At 47.9% G+C, this 23,326-nt stretch overlaps 1 non-coding gene and 7 pseudogenes across 1 annotated transcript; all 8 read right to left on the bottom strand.

The window, feature by feature from the left end:
• Positions 1–69, bottom strand: LOC134411840 (U6 spliceosomal RNA; annotated as a pseudogene).
• Positions 70–6,915: 6,846 nt separating this feature from the next.
• LOC134411839 (U6 spliceosomal RNA) lies at positions 6,916–6,984 on the bottom strand (annotated as a pseudogene).
• Positions 6,985–9,796: 2,812 nt separating this feature from the next.
• On the bottom strand, positions 9,797–9,900 carry LOC134411711 (U6 spliceosomal RNA). Its single transcript, XR_010026364.1, has one exon. It is a non-coding gene; the product is annotated as a U6 spliceosomal RNA (small nuclear RNA).
• A 2,339-nt stretch (positions 9,901–12,239) lies between these two features.
• Positions 12,240–12,308, bottom strand: LOC134411669 (U6 spliceosomal RNA; annotated as a pseudogene).
• A 1,135-nt stretch (positions 12,309–13,443) lies between these two features.
• Positions 13,444–13,511, bottom strand: LOC134411741 (U6 spliceosomal RNA; annotated as a pseudogene).
• A 1,201-nt stretch (positions 13,512–14,712) lies between these two features.
• LOC134411805 (U6 spliceosomal RNA) lies at positions 14,713–14,780 on the bottom strand (annotated as a pseudogene).
• A 1,028-nt stretch (positions 14,781–15,808) lies between these two features.
• LOC134411740 (U6 spliceosomal RNA) lies at positions 15,809–15,876 on the bottom strand (annotated as a pseudogene).
• Positions 15,877–21,744: 5,868 nt separating this feature from the next.
• Positions 21,745–21,812, bottom strand: LOC134411804 (U6 spliceosomal RNA; annotated as a pseudogene).
• Between the last annotated feature and the right edge of the window lie 1,514 nt (positions 21,813–23,326).

The raw sequence follows: 23,326 nt of genomic DNA, 5'->3' as shown, positions 1-23,326 counted from the left end.
TGCGCAGGGGCCATGCTAATCTTCTCTGTATCGTTCCAATTTTAGTATATGTGCTGCCGAAGCGAGCACAACCCTAACCCTAACCCTAACCCTAACCCTAACCCTAACCCTAACCCTAACCCTAACCCTAACCCTAACCCTAACCCTAACCCGGAACCTAACCCTAACCCTAACCCTAACCCTAACCCTGACCCTAACCCTAACCCTAACCCTAACCCTAACCCTGACCCTAACCCTAACCCTAACCCTAACCCTAACCCTAACCCTAACCCGGAACATAACCCGGAACCTAACCCGGAACTTAATCCGAAACCTAACCCTAACCCTAACCCTAACCCGGAACCTAACCCTAACCCGGAACCTAACCCGGAACCTAACCTGGAACAAAACCCCGAACCTAACCTCGAACCTAACCCCGAACCTAACCCCGAACCTAACCCGGAACTTAACCCTAACCCGTAACCTAACCCCGAACCTAACCCGGAACCTAACCCAGAACCTAACCCGGAACCTAACCCAGAACCTAACCCGGAACCTAACCCGGAACCTAACCCTAACCCGGAACCTAACCCTAACCCTAACCCTGAACCTAACCCTAACCCGGAACCTAACCCTAACCCTAACCCGGAACCTCACCCTAACCCTAACCCGGAACCTAACCCTAACCCGGAACCTAACCCTAAACCGGAAACTAACCCTAACCTGGAACCTAACCCTAACCCTAACCCGGAACCTAACCCTAACCCGGAACATAACCGCGTTAGGGTTAGGCAAGTATAGAGAGCTCCATAAGTTGCCCCGAAAAGACGTTCAGATACCCATTCCGGCAAAAACTCATATTGCGCAAAACTGGCCGTAACGGCAGCTTCCCAATGAGGTAAGTGAACCAAACTCACCAGATGCACATGACAAGTTGGGACAAATATAGAAAGCTCCAAAAGTTGCCTCCAAACCAAATTCTGAAACCCATTCTGGGCAAAAATGCGTATTGCGCAAAACGTACCGTAAAAGCAGCTTCCCATTGAGGAAAGTCCACCAAACTCACCAGATGCACATAACTAGGTGGGACAAATTTAGAAACCTCCATAAGTTGCCCGAAACCACGTTCAGATACCCGTTCTGCGGAAAACGCTTATTGCGAAAATGGGCCGTAACGGCACCTTCCCAATGGGGTAAGTGAACCAAACCCACTAGATGCACAAGACAAGTTGGGACAACTATAGACAGCTCCTAAAGTTACAACAAAACCACGTTCAGATACCCGTTCTGCGCAAAAACGCGTATTGCGCAAAACGGACCGTAAAAGCAGCTTCCCAATGAGGAAAGTCCACCGAATTCACCAGATACACATGACAAGTTGGGACAAATACAGAAAGCTCCAAAAGTTGCCCCCAAACCACATTCAGATATCCTTTCCGGCAGAAAACGCATATTGCGAAAATGGGCCTTAACGGCACCTTCCCAATGAGGTAAGTGAACCAAACTCACCAGATGCACATGACAATGTAGGACAAATATAGAAAGCTCCAAAAGTTGCCCCAAAACCACGTTCTATTACCCATTCCGGCAAAAACTCGTATTGCGCAAAACGGGCCGTAACGGCAACTTCCCAATGAGGTAAGTGAAACAAGCTCACCAGATGCACATGACAAGTTGGGACAAATATAGACAGCTCCAAAATTTACCCCAAAACCGCGTTCAGATACCCGTTCTGGGCAAAAACGCATATTGCGCAAAACGGGCCGTAAAAGCTGCTTCCCAATGAGGAAAGTGAACCAAACTCATCAGATGCACATGACAAGGTGGGACAAATATAGAAAGCTCCAAAAGTTGCACCAAAACAACATTCTTACACCCGTTCTTTCGGAAGGGACAAATATAGAAAGCTCCAAAAGTTGCCCCCAAACCACGTTCAGAAACCTGTTCTGGGCAAAAATGCGTATTGCGCAAAATGAACCGTAAAAGCAGCTTCCCATTTAGGAAAGTCCACCAAACTCACCAGATGCACATAACTATGTGGGACAAATATAGAAAGCTCCATAAGTTGCCCCGAAACCACGTTCAGATACCCGTTCTGGCGGAAAACGCGTATCGCGAAAATGGGCCATAATTGCAGCTTCCCAATGAGGTAAGTGAACCAAACTCACCAGATGCACATGACAAGGTGGGGCAAATACAGAAAGCTCCAAAAGTTGCCCCCAAACCACGTTCAGATATCCTTTCCGGCAGAAAATGTGTATTGCAAAAATGGGCCGTAACGGCACCTTCCCAATGATGTAAGTGATCCAAACTCACCATATGCACATAACTAGGTGGGGCAAATATAGAAAGCTCCAAAAGTTACCCAAAAACCACGTTCAGATACCGTGCTGGGCCAAAACGCGTATTGAGCAAATTGGGCCGTAACGGTAACTTCCCAATGAGATAAGTGAACCAAACTCACCAAATGCACATGACAAGGTAGGACAAATATAGAAAGCTCCAAAAGTTGCCCCAAAACCACGTTCAGATACCCGTTCTGGGCAAAAACGCGTATTGCGCAAATTGGGCCGTAACAGCAACTTCCCAATGAGGTAAGTGAACCAAACTCACCAGATGCACATGACAAGGTGGGGCAAATATAGAAAGCTCCAAAAGTTGCCCCGAAACGACGTTCAGATACCCATTCCGGGAAAAACTCGTATTGCGCAAAACGGGCCGTAACGGCAGCTTCCCAATGAGGTAAGTGAACCAAACTATCCAGATGCACATGACAAGTTGGGACAAATATAGAAATCTCCAAAAGTTACCACAAAACCACGTTCAGGTACTCGTTCCTGTCAAAAACGTGTATTGCGCAAAATGGGCCGTAACGGCAGCTTCCCAATGAGGTAAGTGAACCAAACTCACCAGATGCACATGACAAGGTAGGACAAATATAGAAAGCTCCAAAAGTTGCCTGAAAACTACGTTCAATTACCCGTTCCTGGCATAAACGCGTATTGCGCAAAATGGGCCGTAACGGCACCTTCCGAATAAGGGAAGTGAACCAAACTCACCAAATGCACATGACAAGGTAGGACAAATATAGAAAGCTCCAAAAGTTGCCCCAAAACCACGTTCAGATACCCGTTCTGGGCAAAAACGCGTATTGCGCAAATTGGGCCGTAACGGCAGCTTCCCAATGAGGTAAGTGAACAAAACTAACCAGATGCACATGACAAGTTGGGACAAATATAGAAAGCTCCAAAAGTCACCCCAAAACCACGTTCTAATATCCGTTCTTGCGGAAAACGTGTATTGAGAAAATAGGCCGTAACGGCACCTTCCCAATGAGGTAAGTGAACCAAATTCACTAGATGAACATGACAAGTTGGGAAATATATAGAAAGCTCCAAAAGTTGCCCCCAACCACGTTAAGATACCCGTTCCGTTCAAAAACGTGTATTGCGCCAAATTGGCCGTAACGGCAGCTTCCCAATGAGGTAAGTGAACCATACTCACCAGATGCAAATGACAAGTTGGGACAAATACACAAAGCTCCAAAAGTTGTCCCCAAACCACGTTCAGATACCCTTTCCGACAGAAAACGCTTATTGCGAAAATTGGGCCGTAGCGGCAACTTTCCAATGAGGTAAGTGAACCAAACTCACCAGATGCACATGACAAGTTGGGACAAATATAGACAGCTCCAAAAGTTGCCCAAAAACTACGTTCAGTTACCCGTTTTTGGCAAAAACGCGTATTGCGCAAATGGGCCGTAACGGCAACTTTCCAATGAGGTAAGTGAATCAAACTCACCAGATGCACATGACAAGGTAGGACAAATATAAAAATAAAAAATGGGCCGTAAAAGCAGCTTTCCAATCATAGAATCATAGAATCATAGCATAATAGAATAGAGATGGAAGGGGCCTACAAGGCCATCGAGTCCAACCCCCTGCTCAATGCAGGAATCCACCCTAAAACATCCCTGACAGATGGTTGTCCAGCTGCCTCTTGAATGCCTCTAGTGTGGGAGAGCCCACAACCTCCCTAGGTAGCTGATTCCACTGTCGCACTGCTCTAACAGTCAGGAAGTTTTTCCTGATGTCCAGCCGGAATCTGGCTTCCTTTAACTGGAGCCCGTTATTCCTTGTCCTGCACTCTGGGAGGATCGAGAAGAGATCCTGGTCCTCCTCTGTTTGACAACCTTTTAAGTATTTCAAGAATGCTATCAAGTCTCCCCTCAATCTTCTCTTCTCCAGGCTAAACATGCCCAGTTCTTTCAGTCTCTCTTCATAGGGCTTTGTTTCTAGACCTCTGATCATCCTGGTTGCCCTCTTCTGAACACGCTCCAGCTTGTCTGCGTCCTTCTTGAATTGTGGAGCCCAGAACTGGACGCAATACTCTAGATGAGGCCTAACCAGGGCTGAATAGAGAGGAACCAGTACCTCATGTGATTTGGAAGCTTTACTTCTATTAATGCAGCCCAAAATAGCATTTGCCTTTCTTGCAGCCATATCGCACTGTTGGCTCATATTCAGCTTGTGATCTACAACAATTCCAAGATCTTTCTCGTTTGTAGTATTGCTGAGCCAAGTGTCCCCCATCTTGTAACTGTGCATTTGGTTTCTATTCCCTAAATGTAGAACTTGGCATTTATCCCTATTAAATTTCATTCTGTTGTTTTCAGCCCAGCACTCCAGCCTATCAAGATCACTTTGAAGTTTGTTTCTGTCTTCCAGGGTATTAGCTATCCCACCCAATTTGGTGTCATCTGCAAATTTGATCAGCGTTCCCTGCACCTCCTCGTCCAAATCATTAATAAAAATGTTGAAGAGCACTGGGCCCAGGACTGAGCCCTGCGGCACCCCACTCGTTGCCTCTCCCCAGTTTGAGAAGGTTCCATTGATAAGTACTCTTTGATACCGATTCTGTAGCCAACTGTGGATCCACCTAATAGTTGTTCCATCTAGCCCACTTTTAGCTAGTTTGTTAATCAGAATGTCATGTGGTACTTTGTCAAAAGCGTTGCTGAAGTCAAGATATATGACAAAGTTGCCCCCAAACCACATTCAGAAACCCGTTCTGGGCAAAAATGCATATTGCGCCAAACGTTCTAACACCTGTTCTAGCGGAAGGGACAAATATAAAAGCTCCAAAAGTTGCCCCGAAACGACGTTCAGATACCCATTCCAGCAAAAACTCGTATTGCGCAACACGGGCCGTAACGGCAGGTTCCCAATGAGGTAAGTGAACCAAACTCACCAGATGCACATGACAAGTTGGGACAAATACAGAAAGCTCCAAAAGTTGCCCCCAAACCACGTTCAGATACCCTTTCCGGCAGAAAACGTGTATTGCGAAAATGGGCCGTAACGGCACCTTCCCAATAACGGAAGTGAACCAAACTCACCAGATACACATAACTAGGTGGGGCAAATATAGAAAGCTCCAAAAGTTACCCCGAAACCACGTTCAGATACCCGTTCCGGGCAAAAACGCGTATTACGCAAATTGGGCCGTAACGGCACCTTCCCAATGATGAAAGTTAACCAAACTCACCAAATACACATGACAAGGTAGCACAAATATAAAAAGCTCCAAAAATTGTTGCCCCAAAACCACGTTCAGACACCCATTCTGGGCACAACTGCGTATTGCGCAAATTTGGCCGTAACGGCAACTTCCCAATGAGGTAAGTGAACCAAACTCACCAGATGCACATGACAAGGTGGGGCAAATTTAGAAAGCTCCATAAGTTGCCCAGAAACGACGTTCAGACACCCATTCCGGCTAAAACTCGTATTGCGCAAAATGGGCCGTAACGGCAGCTTCCCAATGAGGTAAGTGAACCAATATCACCAGATGCACATGACAAGTTGGAACAAATATAGACAGCTCCAAAAGTTGCCCGAAAACTACGTTCAGTTACCTGTCCCTGGCAAAAATGTGTATTGCGCAAATGGGCCATAACGGGACCTTCCCAATAATGGAAGTGAACCAAACTCACCATATGCACATAACTAGGTGGGGCAAATATAGAAAGCTCCAAAAGTTACCACGAAACCACGTTCAGATACCCGTTCTGGGGAAAAACGCGTATTGCGCAAATTGGGCCGTAATGGCAACTTCCCAATGAGGAACCCGAACCCGAACCCGAACCCGAACCCGAACCCGAACCTGAACCCGAACCCGGAACCTAACCCTAACCCGGAACCTAACCCTAACCCGGAACCTAACCCTAACACAAACCCAGAAACTAAGCCTAACCCGGAAACTAACCCTAACCCTAACCCTAAACAGGAACCTAACCCTAACCCGGAACCTAACCCTAACCCTAACCCGGAACCTAAACCTTACCCGGAACCTAACCCTAACCCGGAACTTAACCCTAACCCTAACCCGGAACATAACCCTAACCCGGAACCTAACCCTAACCTGGAACCTAACCCTAACCCGGAACCTAACCCTAACCTGGAACCTAACACTAACCCTAACCCGGAACCTAACCGGGTTAGGGTTAGTCAAATATAGAAAGCTCCATAAGTTGCCCCGAAAAGACGTTCAGATACCCATTCCGGCAAAAACGCGTATTGTCCAAATTGGGCCGTAACGGCAACTTCCCAATGAGGTAAGTGAACCAAACTCACCAAATGCACATGACAAGGTAGGACAAATATAGAAAGCTCCAAAAGTTGCCCCCAAATCATGTTCAGATACCTGTTCTTGGCAAAAACTCGTATTGCACAAATTGGGCCGTAACGGCAACTTCCCAATGAGGTAAGTGAACCAAACTCACCAGATGCACATGACAAGGTGGGGCAAATATATAAAGCTGCATTAGTTGCCCCGAAACGACGTTCAGAGACCCATTCCGCCAAAACCTCGTATTGCGCAAAACGGGCCGTAAAGTCAGCTTCCCAATGAGGTAAGTGAACCAAACTCACCAGATGCGCAGGGGCCATGCTAATCTTCTCTGTATCGTTCCAATTTTAGTATATGTGCTGCCGAAGCGAGCACAACCCTAACCCTAACCCTAACCCTAACACTAACCCTAAACCTAACCCTAACCCTAACCGTAACCGTAACCGTAACCCTAACCCTAACCCCAATCCTAACCCTAACCCTAACCCTAACCCTAACCCGGAACCTAACCCTAACCCTAATCCCAACCCTAACCCTAACCCTAACCCTAACCCTAACCCTAACCCGGAACCTAACCCTAACCCTAACCCGGAACCTAACCCTAACAAGGAACCTGACCCGGAACCTAAACCTAACCAGGAACCTGACCCGGAACCTAACCCTAACCTGGAACCTAACCCTAACCCTAACCCTAACCCTAACCCTAACCCGGAACCTAACCCTAACCCTAACCCTAACCCTAACCCTAACCCGGAACCTAACCCTAACCCTAACCCGGAACCTAACCCTAACCCTAACCCTAACCCTAACCCTAACCCTAACCCTAACCCTAACCCTAACCCTAACCCTAACCCTAACCCTAACCCTAACCCTAACCCTAACCCTAACCCTAACCCGGAACCTAACCCGGAACCTAACCCGGAACCTAACCCGGAACCTAACCCGGAACCTAACCCTAAACCGGAACCTAACCCTAACCCGGAACCTAACCCTAACCCAAACCCAGAAACTAAGCCTAACCCGGAAACTAACCATAACCCTTACCCTAACCCGTAACCTAACCCTAACTAGGAAACTAACCCTAAACAGGAACCTAACCCTAACCCAAACACAGAAACTAAGCCTAACCCGGAAACTAACCATAACCCTTACCCTAACCCGTAACCTAACCCTAACCAGGAACCTAACCCTAAACAGGAACCTAACCCTAACCCGGAACCTAACCCTAACCCTAACCCGGAACCTAAACCTAACCCGGAATCTAACCCTAACCCAGAACTTAACCCTAACCCTAACACGGAACATAACCCTAACCCGGAACATAACCCTAACCTGGAATCTAACCCTAACCAGGAACTTAACCGGGTTAGGGTTAGTCAAATATAGAAAGCTCCATAAGTTGCCCCGAAAAGACGTTCAGTTACCCATTCCGGCAAAAACGCGTATTGCGCAAAACGGGCCGTAACGACAGCTTCCCAATGAGGTAAATTAACCAAAATCACCAGATGCACATGACAAGTTGGGACAAATATAGACAGCTACAAAAGTTACCCATAACCACGTTCAGATACCCATTCTGGGGAAAAACACATATTTCGCATATTGGGCCGTAAAAGCAGCTTCCCAATGAGGAAAGTGAACCAAATTCACCGTATGCACATGACAAGGTGGGACAAATATAGAAAGCTTCAAAAGTTGCACCAAAAGAACGTTCTTACACCCGTTCTTACGGAAGGGACAAATATAGACAGCTCCAAAACTTACCCCAAAACCACGTTCAGGTACCCGTTCTTGCGGAAAACGTGTATTGAGAAAATGGGCTGTAATGGCACCTTCCCAATGTGGTAAGTGAACCAAACTCACTAGATGCACATGACAAGGTAGGACAAATATAGAAAGCTCCAAAAGTTGCCCCAAAACTACGTTCAGATACCAGTTCTGGGCAAAAATGCGTATTGGGCAAATTGGGCCGTAACGGGAACTTCCCAATGAGGTAAGTGAACCAAACTCACCAGATGCACATGACAAGGTGGGGAAAATATAGAAAACTCCATAAGTTGCCCAGAAACTACGTTCAGACACCCAATCCGGCAAAAACTCGTATTGGTCAAAACGGGCCGTAACGGCAGCTTCCCAATGAGGTAAGTGAAGCAAACTCACCAGATGCACATGACAAGGTGGGACAAATATAGAAAGCTCCAAAAGTTGCCCCAAAACCACGTTCAGATACCCGTTCCGGGCAAAAACGCGTATTGCGCAAATTGGGCCGTAACGGCACCTTCCCAATAAGGAAAGTTAACCAAACTCACCAAATACACATGACAAGGTAGTACAAATATAGAAAGCTCCAAAAGTTGCCCCAAAACCACGTTCAGACACCCATTCTGGGCACAAATGCGTATTGCGCAAATTTGGCCGTAACGGCAACTTCCCAATGAGGTAAGTGAACCAAACTCACCAGATGCACATGACAAGGTGGGGCAAATATAGAAAGCTCCATAAGTTGCCCAGAAACGACGTTCAGACACCCATTCCAGATAAAACTCGTATTGCGCAAAATGGGCCGTAACGGCAGCTTCCCAATGAGGTAAGTGAACCAAAATCACCAGATGCACATGACAAGTGGGGCAAATATAGACAGCTCCAAAAGTTGCCCGTAAACTACGTTCAGTTACCTGTCCCTGGCAAAAATGCGTATTGCGCAAATGGGCCATAACGGCACGTTCCCAATAAGGGAAGTGAACCAAACTCACCATATGCACATAACTAGGTGGGGCAAATATGGAAAGCTCCAAAAGTTACCACGAAACCACGTTCAGATACCCGTTCTGGGTAAAAACGCGTATTGCGCAAATTGGGCCGTAACGGCAGCTTCCCAATGAGGTAAGTGAACCAAAATCACCAGATGCACATGACAAGTGGGGCAAATACAGACAGCTCCAAAAGTTGCCTGAAAACTACGTTCAGTTACCTGTCCCTGGCAAAAATGCGTATTGCGCAAATGGGCCATAACGGCACGTTCCCAATAAGGGAAGTGAACCAAACTCACCAGATGCACATAACAAGGTGGGGCAAATATATAAAGCTCCATTAGTTGCACCGAAACGACGTTCAGAGACCCATTCCGCAAAACCTTGTATTGCGCAAAACGGGCCGTAAAGTCAGCTTCCCAATGAGGTAAGTGAACCAAACTCACCAGATGCACATGACAAGGTAGGACAATGCGCAGGGGCCATGCTAATTTTCTCTGTATCGTTTCAATTTTAGTTTATGTGCTGCCGTAGCGAGCACAACCCTAACCCTAACCCTAATCCTAACCCTAACCCTAACCCTAACCCTAACCCTAACCGTAACCCTAACCCTAACCCTAACCCTAACCCTAACCCGGAACCTAACCCTAACCCGGAACCTAACCCTAACCCGGAACCTAACCGTAACCCTAACCCTAACCCTAACCCTAACCCTAACCCTAACCCTAACCCTAACCCTAACCCTAACCCGGAACCTAACCCTAACCCGGAACCTAACCCTAACCCGGAACCTAACCCTAACCCTAACCCTAACCCTAACCCTAACCCTAACCCTGACCCTAACCCTAACCCTAACCCTCACCTTACCCTAACCCTAACCCGGAACCTAACCCGGAACCTAACCTGGAACAAAACCCCGAACCTAACCCCGAACCTAACCCCGAACCTAACCCCGAACCTAACCCGGAACATAACCCGGAACCTAACCCTAACCCGTAACCAAACCCGGAACCTAACCCGGAACCTAACCCCGAACCTAACCCGGAACCTAACCCAGAACCTAACCCGGAACCTAACCCGGAACCTAACCCTAACCCGGAACCTAACCCTAACCCTAACCCGGAACCTAAACCTAACCCGGAACCTAACCCTAACCCGGAACCTAACCCTAACCCTAACCCGGAACCTAACCCTAACCTGGAACATAACTCTAACCCTAACCCAAAACTTAACCCTAACCCTAACCCGGAACCTAACCCTAAACCGGAACCCACCCTAACCCTAACCCTAACACGGAACCTAACCCTAACCCGGAACCTAACCCTAAACCGGAAACTAACCCTAACCCGGAACCTAACCCTAACCCTAACCCGGAACGTAACCCTAAACTGGAACATAACCGCGTTAGGGTTAGGCAAGTATAGAGAGCTCCATAAGTTGCGCCGAAAAGAAGTTCAAATACCCATTCCGGCAAAAACTCATATTGCGCAAAACTGGCCGTAACGGCAGCTTCCCAATGAGGTAAGTGAACCAAACTCACCAGATGCACATGACAAGTTGGGACAAATATAGACAGCTCCATAAGTTACCCAAAACCACATTCAGATACCCGTTCTGGGCAAAAACACATATTGCGCAAATTGGGCCGTAAAAGCAGCTTCCCAATGAGGAAAGTGAACCAAACTCACCAGACGCACATGACTAGGTGGGACAAATATAGAAAGCTCCAAAAGTTGCCTCCAAACCACATTCTGAAACCCGTTCTGGACAAAAATGCGTATTGCGCAAAACGTAACGTAAAAGCAGCTTCCCATTGAGGAAAGTCCACCAAACTCACCAGATGCACATAACTAGGTGGGACAAATATAGAAAGCTCCATAAGTTGCCCGAAACCACGTTCAGATACCCGTTCTGCGGAAAACGGTTATTGCGAAAATGGGCCGTAACGGCACCTTCCCAATGAGGTAAGTGAACCAAACCCACTAGATGCACAAGACAAGGTGGGACAAATATAGAAAGCTCCAAAAGTTACCCCAAAACGACGTTCAGATACCCTTTCCGTCAGAAAACGTGTATTGCTCAAAATGGGCCATAACGGCACCTTCCCAATAAGGGAAGTGAACCAAACTCACCAGATGCACATAACAAGTTGGGAGAAACATAGACAGCTCCTAAAGTTACCCCAAAACAGCGTTCAGATACCCGTTTTCGGCAAAAACACGTATTGCGCAAAACGGGCTGTAAAAGCAGCTTCCCAATGAAGAAAGTGAACCAAACACACCAGATACACATGACAAGTTGGGACAAATACAGAAAGCTCCAAAAGTTGCCCCCAAACCACGTTCAGATACCCTTTCCGGCAAAAAAAGCGTATTGAGAAAATGGGCCGTAACGGCACCTTCCCAATGAGGTAAGTGAACCAAACTGACCAGATGCACATGCCAAGGTAGGAGAAATATAGAAAGCTCCAAAAGTTGCCATAAAACCACGTTCAGTTACCCGTTCCAGGCAAAAACGCGTATTGCGCAAAATCGGCCGTAACGGCAGTTTCCCAATGAGGTAAGTGAACCAAACTCACCAGATGCACAGAACTAGGTGGGGAAAATATAGAAAGCTCCAAAAGTTGCCCCAAAACCACGTTCTAATACCCGTTCATGCGGAAAACGTGTATTGCGAAAATGGGCCATAATGGCACCTTCCCAATGAGGTAAGTGAACCAAACTCACTAGATGAACAAGACAAGGTGGGACATATATAGAAAGCTCCAAAAGTTGCACCAAAACAAACGTTCAGATACCCGTTCCGGGCAAGAACTCTTATTGCGCAAATTGGGCCATAACGGCAACTTCCCAATGAGGTAAGTGAACCAAACTCACCAGATGCGCAGGGGCCATGCTAATCTTCACTGTATCGTTCCAATTTTAGTATATGTGCTGCCAAAGCGAGCACAACCCTAACCCTAACCCTAACCCTAACCCTAACCCTAACCCTAACCCTAACCCTAACCTTAACCCTAACCCTAACGCTAACCCTAACCCTAACCGTAACCCTAACCCTAACCCTAACCCTAACCTTAACCTTAACCCTAACCCTAACCTTAATCCTAACCCTAACCCTAACCCTAACCCAAACCCTAACCCTAACCCTAACCCTAACACGGAACCTAACCCATAACCCGGAACCTAACCCTAACCGTGAACCAACCACGGAACCTAACGCGGAACCTAACCCTATCCTTAAGCCTAACCCGGAACCTAACCCTAACCCGGAACGTAACTGGAACCTAATCCGAAACCTAACCCTAACCCTAACCCTAATCCGGAACCTAACCCTAACCCGGAACCTAACCCAGAACCTAACCTGGAAGAAAACCCGGACCCTAACCCGGAACCTAACCCTGAACCTAACACGGAACCTAACACGGAACCTAACCCTAACCCGGAACATAACCCACAACCTCACCCAGAACCTAACCCGGAACCTAACACGGAACCTAACCCTAACCCGGAACCTAACACTAACCCTAACCCGGAACCTAACCCTAACCCAGAGCCTAACCCTAACCCTAACCCGGAACCTAACCCTAACCCGGAACATAACTCTAACCCTAACCCGGGACCTAACCCTAACCCTAACCCGGAAGCTAACCATAACCCGGAACCTCACCCTAACCCTAACCCTAACCCGGAACCTAACCCTAACCCGGAACCTAACCCTATACCGGAATCTAACCCTAACCCGGAACCTAACCCTAACCCTAACCTGGAACCTAACCCTAACCAGGAACCTAACCGCGTTAGGGTTAGGCAAATATAGAGAGCTCCATAAGTTGCCCCGAAAAGACGTTCAGATACCCATTCCGGCAAAAACTCGTATTGCGCAAAACGGGCCGTAACGGCAGCTTCCCAATAAGGTAAGTGAACCAAACTCACCAGATGCACATGGCAAGTTGGGACAAATACAGAAAGCTCCAAAAGTTGCCCCCAAACAACGTTCAGATACCCTTTCTAGCAAAAACTCTTATCGCACTAAACGGGCCGTAACGGCAACTTCCCAATGAGGTAAGTGAACCAAACTCACCAGATGCGCAGGGGCATGCTAATCTTCTCTGTATCGTTCCAATTTTAGTATATGTGCTGCCAAAGCGAGCACAACCCTAACCCTAACCCTAACCCTAACCCTAACCCTAACCCTAACCCTAACCCTATCCCTAACCCGGAACCTAACCCGGAACCTAACCCATAACCCGGAACCTAACCCTAACCCTAACCTTAACCCTAACCTAACCCTAACCCTAACCCTAACCCTAACCCTAACCCTAACCCTAACCCTGACCTTAACCCTTACCCTAACCTTAACCCTAACCCTAACCCTAACCCTAACCATAACCATAACCCTAACCCTAACCCGGAAACTAACCCATAACCCGGAACCTAACCCTAACCCAGAACCTAACCCTAACCGTGAACCAACCACGGAACCTAACGCGGAACCTAACCCTAAACTTAACCCTAACCCGGAACCTAACCCTAACCGGAACGTAACTGGAACCTAATCCGAAACCTAACCCTAACCCTAACCCTAATCCGGAACCTAACCCTAACCCGGAACCTGACCCGGAACCTAACCCAGAACCTAACCTGGAACAAAACCCGGAACCTAACCCGGAACCTAACCGTAACCCGGAACCTAACCCGGAACCTAACCCGGAACCTAACCCGGAACCTAACCCAGAACCTAACCCGGAATCTAACCCGGAACCTAACCCTAACCCGGAACCTAACACTAACCCTAACCCGGAACCTGACCCTAATCCGGAACCTAACCCTAACTCTAACCCAGAACCTAACCCTAACCCGGAACATAACTCTAACTTTAACCCGGAACCTAACCCTAACACTAACCCGGAACCTAACCCTAACCCGGAACCTCACCTTAACCCTAAACCTAACGCGGAACCTAATCCTAACCCGGAACCTAACCCTAAACCGGAAACTAACCCTAACCCGGGGACCTAACCCTAACCCTAAGCCGGAACCTAACCCTAACCAGGAACCTAACCGCGTTAGGGTTAGGCAAATATAGAGAGCTCCAAAAGTTGCACCGAAAAGACGTTCAGATACCCATTCCGGCAAAAACTCGTATTGCGCAAAACGGGCCGTAACGGCAGCTTCCCAATAAGGTAAGTGAACCAAACTCACCAGATACACATGACAAGTTGGGACAAATACAGAAAGCTCCAAAAGTTGCCCCCAAACAACGTTCAGATACCCTTTCTGGCAAAAATTTGTATTGCGCAAAACGGGCCGTAACGGCAATTTCCCAATGAGGTAAGTTAACCAAACTCACCAGATGCGCAGGGGCATGCTAATCTTCCCTGTATCGTTCCAATTTTAGTATATGTGCTGCCAAAGCGAGCACAACCCTAACCCTAACCCTAACCATAATCCTAACCCTAACCCTAACCCTAACCCTAACCCTAACCCTAACCCTAACCCTAACCCTAACCTTAACCCTAACCATAACCCTAACCCTAACCCTAACCCTAACCCTAACCCTAACCCGGAACCTAACTCATAACCCGGAACCTAACCCTAACGCGGAACCTAACCCTAACCAGGAACCAACCACGGAACCTAACGCGGAACCTAACCCTAACCTTAACCCTAACCCGGAACCTAACCCTAACCCGGAACCTAATCCAAAACCTAACCCTAACCCTAACCCTAATCCGGAACCTAACCCTAACCTGGAACCTAACCCGGAACCTAACCCGGAACCTTACCTGGAAAAAAACCCGGAATATAACCCCGAACCTAACCCGGAAGGTAACCCGGAACCTAACCCTAACCCGGAACCTAACCCGGACCCTAACCTGGAACCTAACCCTGAACCTAACACGGAACCTAACCCGGAACCTAACCCTAACCCTAACCTGGAACCTAACCCTAACCCGGAACATAACTCTAACCCTAACCCGGAACCTTACAATAACCCTAACCCGGAACCTAACCCTAACCCGGAAACTCACCCTAACCCTAACCCATACCCGGAACCTAACCCTAACCCGGAACCTAACCCTAAACTGGAAACTAACCCTAACCCTGAACCTAACACTAACCCTAACCCGGAACCTAACCCTAACCAGGAACCTAACCGCGTTAGGGTTAGGCAAATATAGAGAGCTCCATAAGTTGCCCCGAAAAGACGTTCAGATACCCATTCCGGCAAAAACTCGTATTGCGCAAAACGGGCCGTAACGGCAGCTTCCCAATAAGGTAAGTGAACCAAACTCACCACATGCACATGGCAAGTTGGGACAAATACAGAAAGCTCCAAAAGTTGCCCCCAAACAACGTTCAGATACCCTTTCTAGCAAAAACTCTTATCGCGCAAAACGGGCCGTAACGGCAACTTCCCAATGAGGTAAGTGAACCAAACTCACCAGATGCGCAGGGGCATGCTAATCTTCTCTGTATCGTTCCAATTTTAGTATATGTGCTGCCAAAGCGAGCACAACCCTAACCCTAACCCTAACCCTAACCCTAAACCTAACCCTAACCCTAACCCTAACCCTAACCCTAACCCTAACCCTAACCTTAACCCTAACCCTAACCCTAACCCTAACCCTAACCCTAACCATAACCCTAACCCTAACCCTAACCCTAACCTTAACCTTAACCCTTACCCTAACCTTAACCCTAACCCTAACCCTAACCCTAACCATAACCATAACCCTAACCCTAACCCGGAAACTAACCCATAACCCGGAACCTAACCCTAACCCAGAACCTAACCCTAACCGTGAACCAACCACGGAACCTAACGCGGAACCTAACCCTAACCTTAACCCTAACCCGGAACCTAACCCTAACCCGGAACGTAACTGGAACCTAATCCGAAACCTAACCCTAACCCTAACCCTATTCCGGAACCTAACCCTAACCCGTAACCTAACCCGGAACCTAACCCAGAACCTAACCTGGAACAAAACCCGGAACCTAACCCGGAACCTAACCCTAACCCGGAACCTAACCCGGAACCTAACCCGGAACCTAACCCGGAACCTAACCCAGAACCTAACCCGGAATCTAACCCGGAACCTAACCCTAACCCGGAACCTAACACTAACCCTAACCCGGAACCTGACCCTAATCCGGAACCTAACCCTAACCCTAACCCGGAACCTAACCCTAACCCGGAACATAACTCTAACTCTAACCCGGAACCTAACCCTAACCCTAACCCGGAACCTAACCCTAACCCGGAACCTCACCTTAACCCTAAACCTAACCCGGAACCTAATCCCAACCCGGAACCTAACCCTAAACCGGAAACTAACCCTAACCCGGAACCTAACCCTAACCCTAACCCGGAACCTAACCCTAACCAGGAACCTAACCGCGTTAGGGTTAGGCAAATATAGAGAGCTCCATAAGTTGCACCGAAAAGACGTTCAGATACCCATTCCGGCAAAAACTCGTATTGCGCAAAACGGGCCGTAACGGCTAGGGGTGTGCACGGACCCCCCGCTCCGCTTCACTTGCAGATCCGCCATTTTTCGGAGCGGGTCGCTCCGCCCCGCCCCCGCTCCGCCCACTTCCGCTCCGCTCCGCCCGGAGCTCCGGATCGGATCCGGAGCTCCGTTTTTGCCCCCCCATAGGCTTGCATTGAAAGCTAAAAAAGTAAACAACTTTTTTTCCGTTGAAGTTAGAAACCTCACGTTTGGCACCATGACACCTCATGGGCGTATACACACACACGCCAAGTTTCAAGGCAATCCCATCATCCCCTGATTTTTGGCGAATTTTTGAAAATCGGGCACCCCATTCACACCCCTTGGGATAGCTCCGTCAATTTGCATGTTACAAACCTCAAACTCGGCACCAGGGCAGCTTATCCATGTGTCCACATGCACGCCAAGTTGCAAGCAAATCCCATCATCCCCTGATTTTTGGCGCGGCTCTACCCTCTAACGCACCTCCCATAACCCTAATTCACACCCCTTTAGATAGCTCCGTCAATTTGCACGTTAGAAACCTCAAACTCAGCACCATGATAGCTTATCCACGTGTCCACATGCACGCCAAGTTTCAAGGCAATCCCATCATCCCCTGATTTTTGGGGAATTTATGAAAATCGGGCACCCCATTCACACCCCTTGGGATAGCTCCGTCAATTTGCATGTTAGAAACCTCAAACTCGGCACCAGGAGAGCTTATCCATGTGTCCACATGCACGCCAAGTTGCAAGCAAATCCCATCATCCCCTGATTTTTGGCATGGCTTAACTCACCCCAAATTGTCCCATTCTACAACTACGTCAATTTGCACGTTAGAAACCTCAAACTCAGCACCATGATAGCTTATCCACGTGTCCACATGCACGCCAAGTTTCAAGGCAATCCCATCATCCCCTGATTTTTGGGGAATTTATGAAAATCGGGCACCCCATTCACACCCCTTGGGATAGCTCCGTCAATTTGCATGTTAGAAACCTCAAACTCGGCACCAGGAGAGCTTATCCATGTGTCCACATGCACGCCAAGTTGCAAGCAAATCCCATCATCCCCTGATTTTTGGCGCGGCTTAAACTTTTTAACTCACCCCAAATCAAGTCCCATTCTACAACTACGTCAATTTGCACGTTAGAAACCTATCCTTTGGTCCCATGACAGCTTACCCATGTGTCCCCATGGACACCAAGTTTCAAGGCAATCCCATCATCCCCTGATGTTAGGGGAACTTTTGAAATTTGAACACTCCAGTATGTCAGGGATTTAAAGTTGCAATTGCAGACAGCTCAATGGGGCCAGTTCCAAGGCAATCCCAACATGCCACGAGATAACCCTAAATCTTCTGGCACATTTGAAAAAGGGATTATTGAATTTGATAAAGTCTAAGTGAGCGCAGGAAGGACTTCTCCCCTTAGTCAAAGCAAGACACATACACCATCGCTGCAAGGCGGGAAGGGGAGAATTATTATTATTATTATTATTTATTTATATAGCACCATCAATGGAAAGCAGGCAGGCAGCATGCATTGTAGTGCCGCAAGGATGGCTTGAGCACTAACGCATAGCAAACCAACCCATAAGTGGGCGCAAAGTGAGGCAAAGATGGCTGGTTGTTTCTTTCTAAGCCAGCAGTTACGCCTTGAGGGGCACAGAGGAGGACGATTGGGAGCAAACCAGGCACCAGGCGGGCAGAGAGGCAGGCAGAGTAGGCGAGGAGTCAGTCCTGGCAGATGCCCCACCACAGCAGCACCCCGGGGGAGGCGGGCAGGCAGGCAGGCAGGCTGCGGGCATTTCTGGGGGCACAAGGAAGTGATGGCTGGTTTCTAAGCCAGCATTGCAGTTAGTCACGCATTGCAAACGCAAACCATCCCAGCGAGTCGGTCACCGAGGAGGACAGGCTAGCAGAGGGGCAGGCAGAGTGACATGTCATAGATCTAGTATTGGGGAGGAGTCAGTCCCGGCAGATGCCCCAACACAGTAGCACCCTGGGTGGGCATTGGAAAACGCCATCTTGTGGGTCAATACTTCCCCCACCCCATGTCCTGCAGGGTTGCCTGCCTAACCCTTGTGGGGATGGGAGATGGAGAGCTTAGAGTGGCAGTGCCAGCAGCAGCCTTCGGCTTTCCCCTGGAACCAGTCGCCTTGCCCGCCTCTTTCCCCAGCAAGATCGCCTGGTGCTGCCTATGAAGATGCATCTTCATGCTGCTGGTTCCATAATGCCCTGTCGATGAACCCCTGCTTAGGCTGAGTTTGCAGTGGCGACAGACAGCAAAGCGGGGATCCGCTCCCAACTCAAAGTGGTCCCACACGATGCTTGTCTTTCGTTTCTGTGGTGACACCACCAATTGCCCGCCTGAGCTCTCTGGTGTTGCCACAGAAACAGGGGTGTGGGATGAGACTGGGGAGAGAGCCTCGGCCTGCTGCTGCTCCTCCTCAGCCCCCACATCCTGGAGGCCCACCGCCTCCTCCTCCTCCCCCCCCTCCACTGTGCTGAGGACCTCGTCTAGGTCCATCAGCGGGCTCGTGGGCTGAAAGGAGAATGAAGGAGTTGGGGATACTCCTCCTCCTCTAATGGCACTGCTGCCACGTGCCTCTTGCAAACGGGCACTTTTCCCATTCCCACCCTCAAAAAGAGAACGCCGGGCACAAGTTGCAGAAGAGAGTGGCTCTGCCTGCTGCTTGTCCTGCTTCTGTTTTGGAGCAGTCAGCCAAGGAGTTGCCCGTTTGAGTTTCACAGGAGGAGAGGAAGCCCTGCTGGCAGACTGAGCCTTGCTGCTTTCAGCACGCCTGCTTTCTCTTTTCATGATGACTAACAAAATATTAATACTACTAATACTATGTATAAGGTACTACTAAGAATATGTATAAGAAGAATATAATATGTTTAAATGTAGGGAAATGGGACAAGAACAATAAAATATACTACTACTAATATGTATGAGAATATACTACTAAGAATATCTACAAGAATATAATAATATGTTTTAGAATATTACTAATAAATGTAGGGAAATGGGACAAGAAATGGGACAACCACTACTATAAGAAGAACAAAATATGAATACTACTACTAATATGTATGAGAATGTATACTAATAGACTACTAAGACTATGTCAAAGAATATAATAATAATATGTTTAAGAATAGGGAAATGGTGTGCGTATGCTTTCCCCAAAATGCTCAATCTGTGGCTGCCTGTTGAACTTGACAAAAGCAGCCCACTCCGTCGAAGTTACACAGAGAAGAAAAAGAGAATCCAATTTTTTTGGTATATTTGGTATATAGAAGATAGAAGGAAACACAATCAGGATTTAAGAGAGGGGAGGGGGAAAAAGAACCAACCACTACTATAAGAAGAACAAAATATGAATACTAATATAATATGTATGAGAATATATACTAATGGACTATGTGAAAGAATATAATAAAATATGTTTAAGAATATAAATGTAGGGAAATGGGACAAAAAGTGTGTGTATGCTTTCAAAAGAAAGCTTTCACAAAAGCAGAACAGTCAGGCTTTAATACAGGGAAGGGGGGGGGCAACCAACCCAACCACACACTCCAAAATTCAAAAATAAAGTTTATATTAAATCAAAGTAAGGGGAAAACACAGGGCAAACTAAGCTACAAGTCAGAAAGAAGCAAACAAACACACACACGCGCCAAACTAAACCTATATTAAATTAATCTATCTCCAAAGCAGGAGCACTAGCTAAGTAAGTGTTCCCTCCACGAACGCCAACCCACAAAGAGACACAAAACAGAAAGTTCTCAGGGTGGGTCTGCCTTAGTCCCCCCTCCAACGCTGGGATTGGAGGAGGATGCTTTCTGAGGAGATGAATTCTCATCAGGATTGGGAGTTGAATGTGCCTGTCATCGCTTCCAAAAAAATAATAATAATAAAAAAAAAAAACCCAAACCCCGATTTTTAAAAAAATATTGCACGTGAACCACAGCACGCAGAAAGTTGAGAGTGGTCTCAAAATGACCCCCATCCACGACTCTCTGTGCACAAGAATTTTCAGAACGATAGCTTAAACCCCCCCCCAGTTATCCCCGATTCTTTCCCTCAATGCAATCCTATGGGCGAAAAGCCGAAACGGAGCCCCGCGGTTGACCCTATTTTTAAAAAACTTCTAGCCCGCGACCCGTACGATGCAGAAAGTTGAGAGTGGTCTCAAAATGACCCCCATCCACGACTCTCTGTGCACAAGAATTTTCAGAACGATAGCTTAAACCCCCCCCCCAGTTATCCCCGATTCTTTCCCTCAATGCAATCCTATGGGCGAAAAGCCGAAACGCAGTTTGAGCCCCGCGGTTGACCCGATTTTTAAAAAAATATTGCACGTGAACCACAGCACGCAGAGAGGTGAGAGTGGTCTCAAAATGACCCCCATCCACGACTCTCTGTGCACAAGAATTTCCAGAACGATAGCTTCAAAAACAACGTAGTTATGCGCGATTATTTGCCGCAATGCAATCCTATGGCGAAATGTTTTCAAGATGGCGACCGGAGCGCTCCGACTGAACTCGGAGCTCCGAAAAATGGTCGCTTCTCTTCGCCTTGCTTCTAGGGGGTCCGCGGTCCGCTCCTACTCCGCCTCTGGGTAAGGCGGAGCAGGCCAATCCGCTACTGCTTCTACGCTCCTAATCGGAGCGGAGCACATCCCTAGTAACGGCAGCTTCCCAATAAGGTAAGTGAACCAAACTCACCAGATGCACATGACAAGTTGGGACAAATACAGAAAGCTCCAAAAGTTGCCCCCAAACAACGTTCAGATACCCTTTCTGTCAAAAATTTGTATTGCGCAAAACGGGCCGTAACGGCAACTTCCCAATGAGGTAAGTGAACCAAACTCACCAGATGCGCAGGGGCATGCTAATCTTCCCTGTATCGTTCCAATTTTAGTATATGTGCTGCCAAAGCGAGCACAACCCTAACCCTAACCCTAACCCTAACCCTAACCCTAACCCTAACCCTAACCCTAACCCTAACCCTAACCCTAACCCTAACCCTAACCCTAACCTTAACCCTAACCCTAACCCTAACCCTAACCCTAACCCTATCCCTAACCCTAACCCTAACCCGGAACCTAACCCATAACCCGGAACCTAACCCTAACGCGGAACCTAACCCTAACCAGGAACCAACCACGGAACCTAACGCAGAACCTAACCCTAACCTTAACCCTAACCCGGAACCTAACCCTAACCCGGAACCTAATCCAAAACCTAACCCTAACCCTAACCCTAATCCGGAACCTAACCCTAACCTGGAACCTAACCCGGAACCTTACCCGGAACCTTACCTGGAACAAAACCCAGAATCTAACCCCGAACCTAACCCGGAACGTAACCCGGAACCTAACCCTAACCCGGAACCTAACCCGGAACCTAACCCTGAACCTAACCCGGAACCTAACCCGGAACCTAACCCTAACCCTAACCCGGAACCTAACCCTAACCCGGAACATAACTCTAACCCTAACCCGGAACCTTACAATAACCCTAACCCGGAACCTAACCCTAACCCGGAACCTCACCCTAACCCTAACCCATACCCGGAACCTAACCCTAACCCGGAACCTAACCCTAAACTGGAAACTAACCCTAACCCGGAACCTAACCCTAACCCTAACCCGGAACCTAACCCTAACCAGGAACCTAACCGCGTTAGGGTTAGGCAAATATAGAGAGCTCCATAAGTTGCCCCGAAAAGACGTTCAGATACCCATTCCGGCAAAAACTCGTATTGCGCAAAACGGGCCGTAACGGCAGCTTCCCAATGAGTTAAGTGAACCAAACTCACCAGATGCACATGACAAGTTGGGACAAATATAGACAGCTCCTAAAGTTACACCAAAACCACGTTCAGATACCCGTTCTCGGAAAAAACGCGTATTGCGCAAAACGGGCCTTAAAAGCAGCTTCCCAATGACGAAAGTGAACCAAACACACCAGATACACATGACAAGTTGTGACAAATACAGAAAGCTCCAAAAGTTGCCCCCAAACCACGTTCAGATACCCTTTACGGAAGAAAACGCGTATTGCGAAAATGGGCCGTAACGGCACCTTCCCAATGAGGTAAGTGAACCAAACTCACCAGATGCACATGCCAAGGTAGGACAAATATAGAAAGCTTCAAAAGTTGCCCCAAAACCACATTCAGTTACCCGTTCCTGGCAAAAACGCGTATTGCGCAAAATCGGCCGTAACGGCAGCTTCCCAATGAGGTAAGTGAACCAAACTCACCAGATGAGCAGAACTAGGGGGGGAAATATAGAAAGCTCCAAAAGTTACCCCAAAACCACGTTCAGATACCCGTTTTGCGCAAAAACGCGTATTACGCAAATTGAGCCGTAACGGCAACTTCCCAAAGAGGTAAGTGAACCAAACTATCCAGATGCACATGACAAGTTGGGCAAATATAGAAAGCTCCAAAAG

Source organism: Elgaria multicarinata, chromosome 20, assembly GCF_023053635.1.
Source record: "Elgaria multicarinata webbii isolate HBS135686 ecotype San Diego chromosome 20, rElgMul1.1.pri, whole genome shotgun sequence".
In the NCBI taxonomy this organism is placed as follows: Eukaryota; Metazoa; Chordata; class Lepidosauria; order Squamata; family Anguidae; genus Elgaria; species Elgaria multicarinata.
The sequence above is the reverse complement of the archived record's forward strand: the minus strand, read 5'-3'. Positions and strand labels throughout refer to the sequence as shown.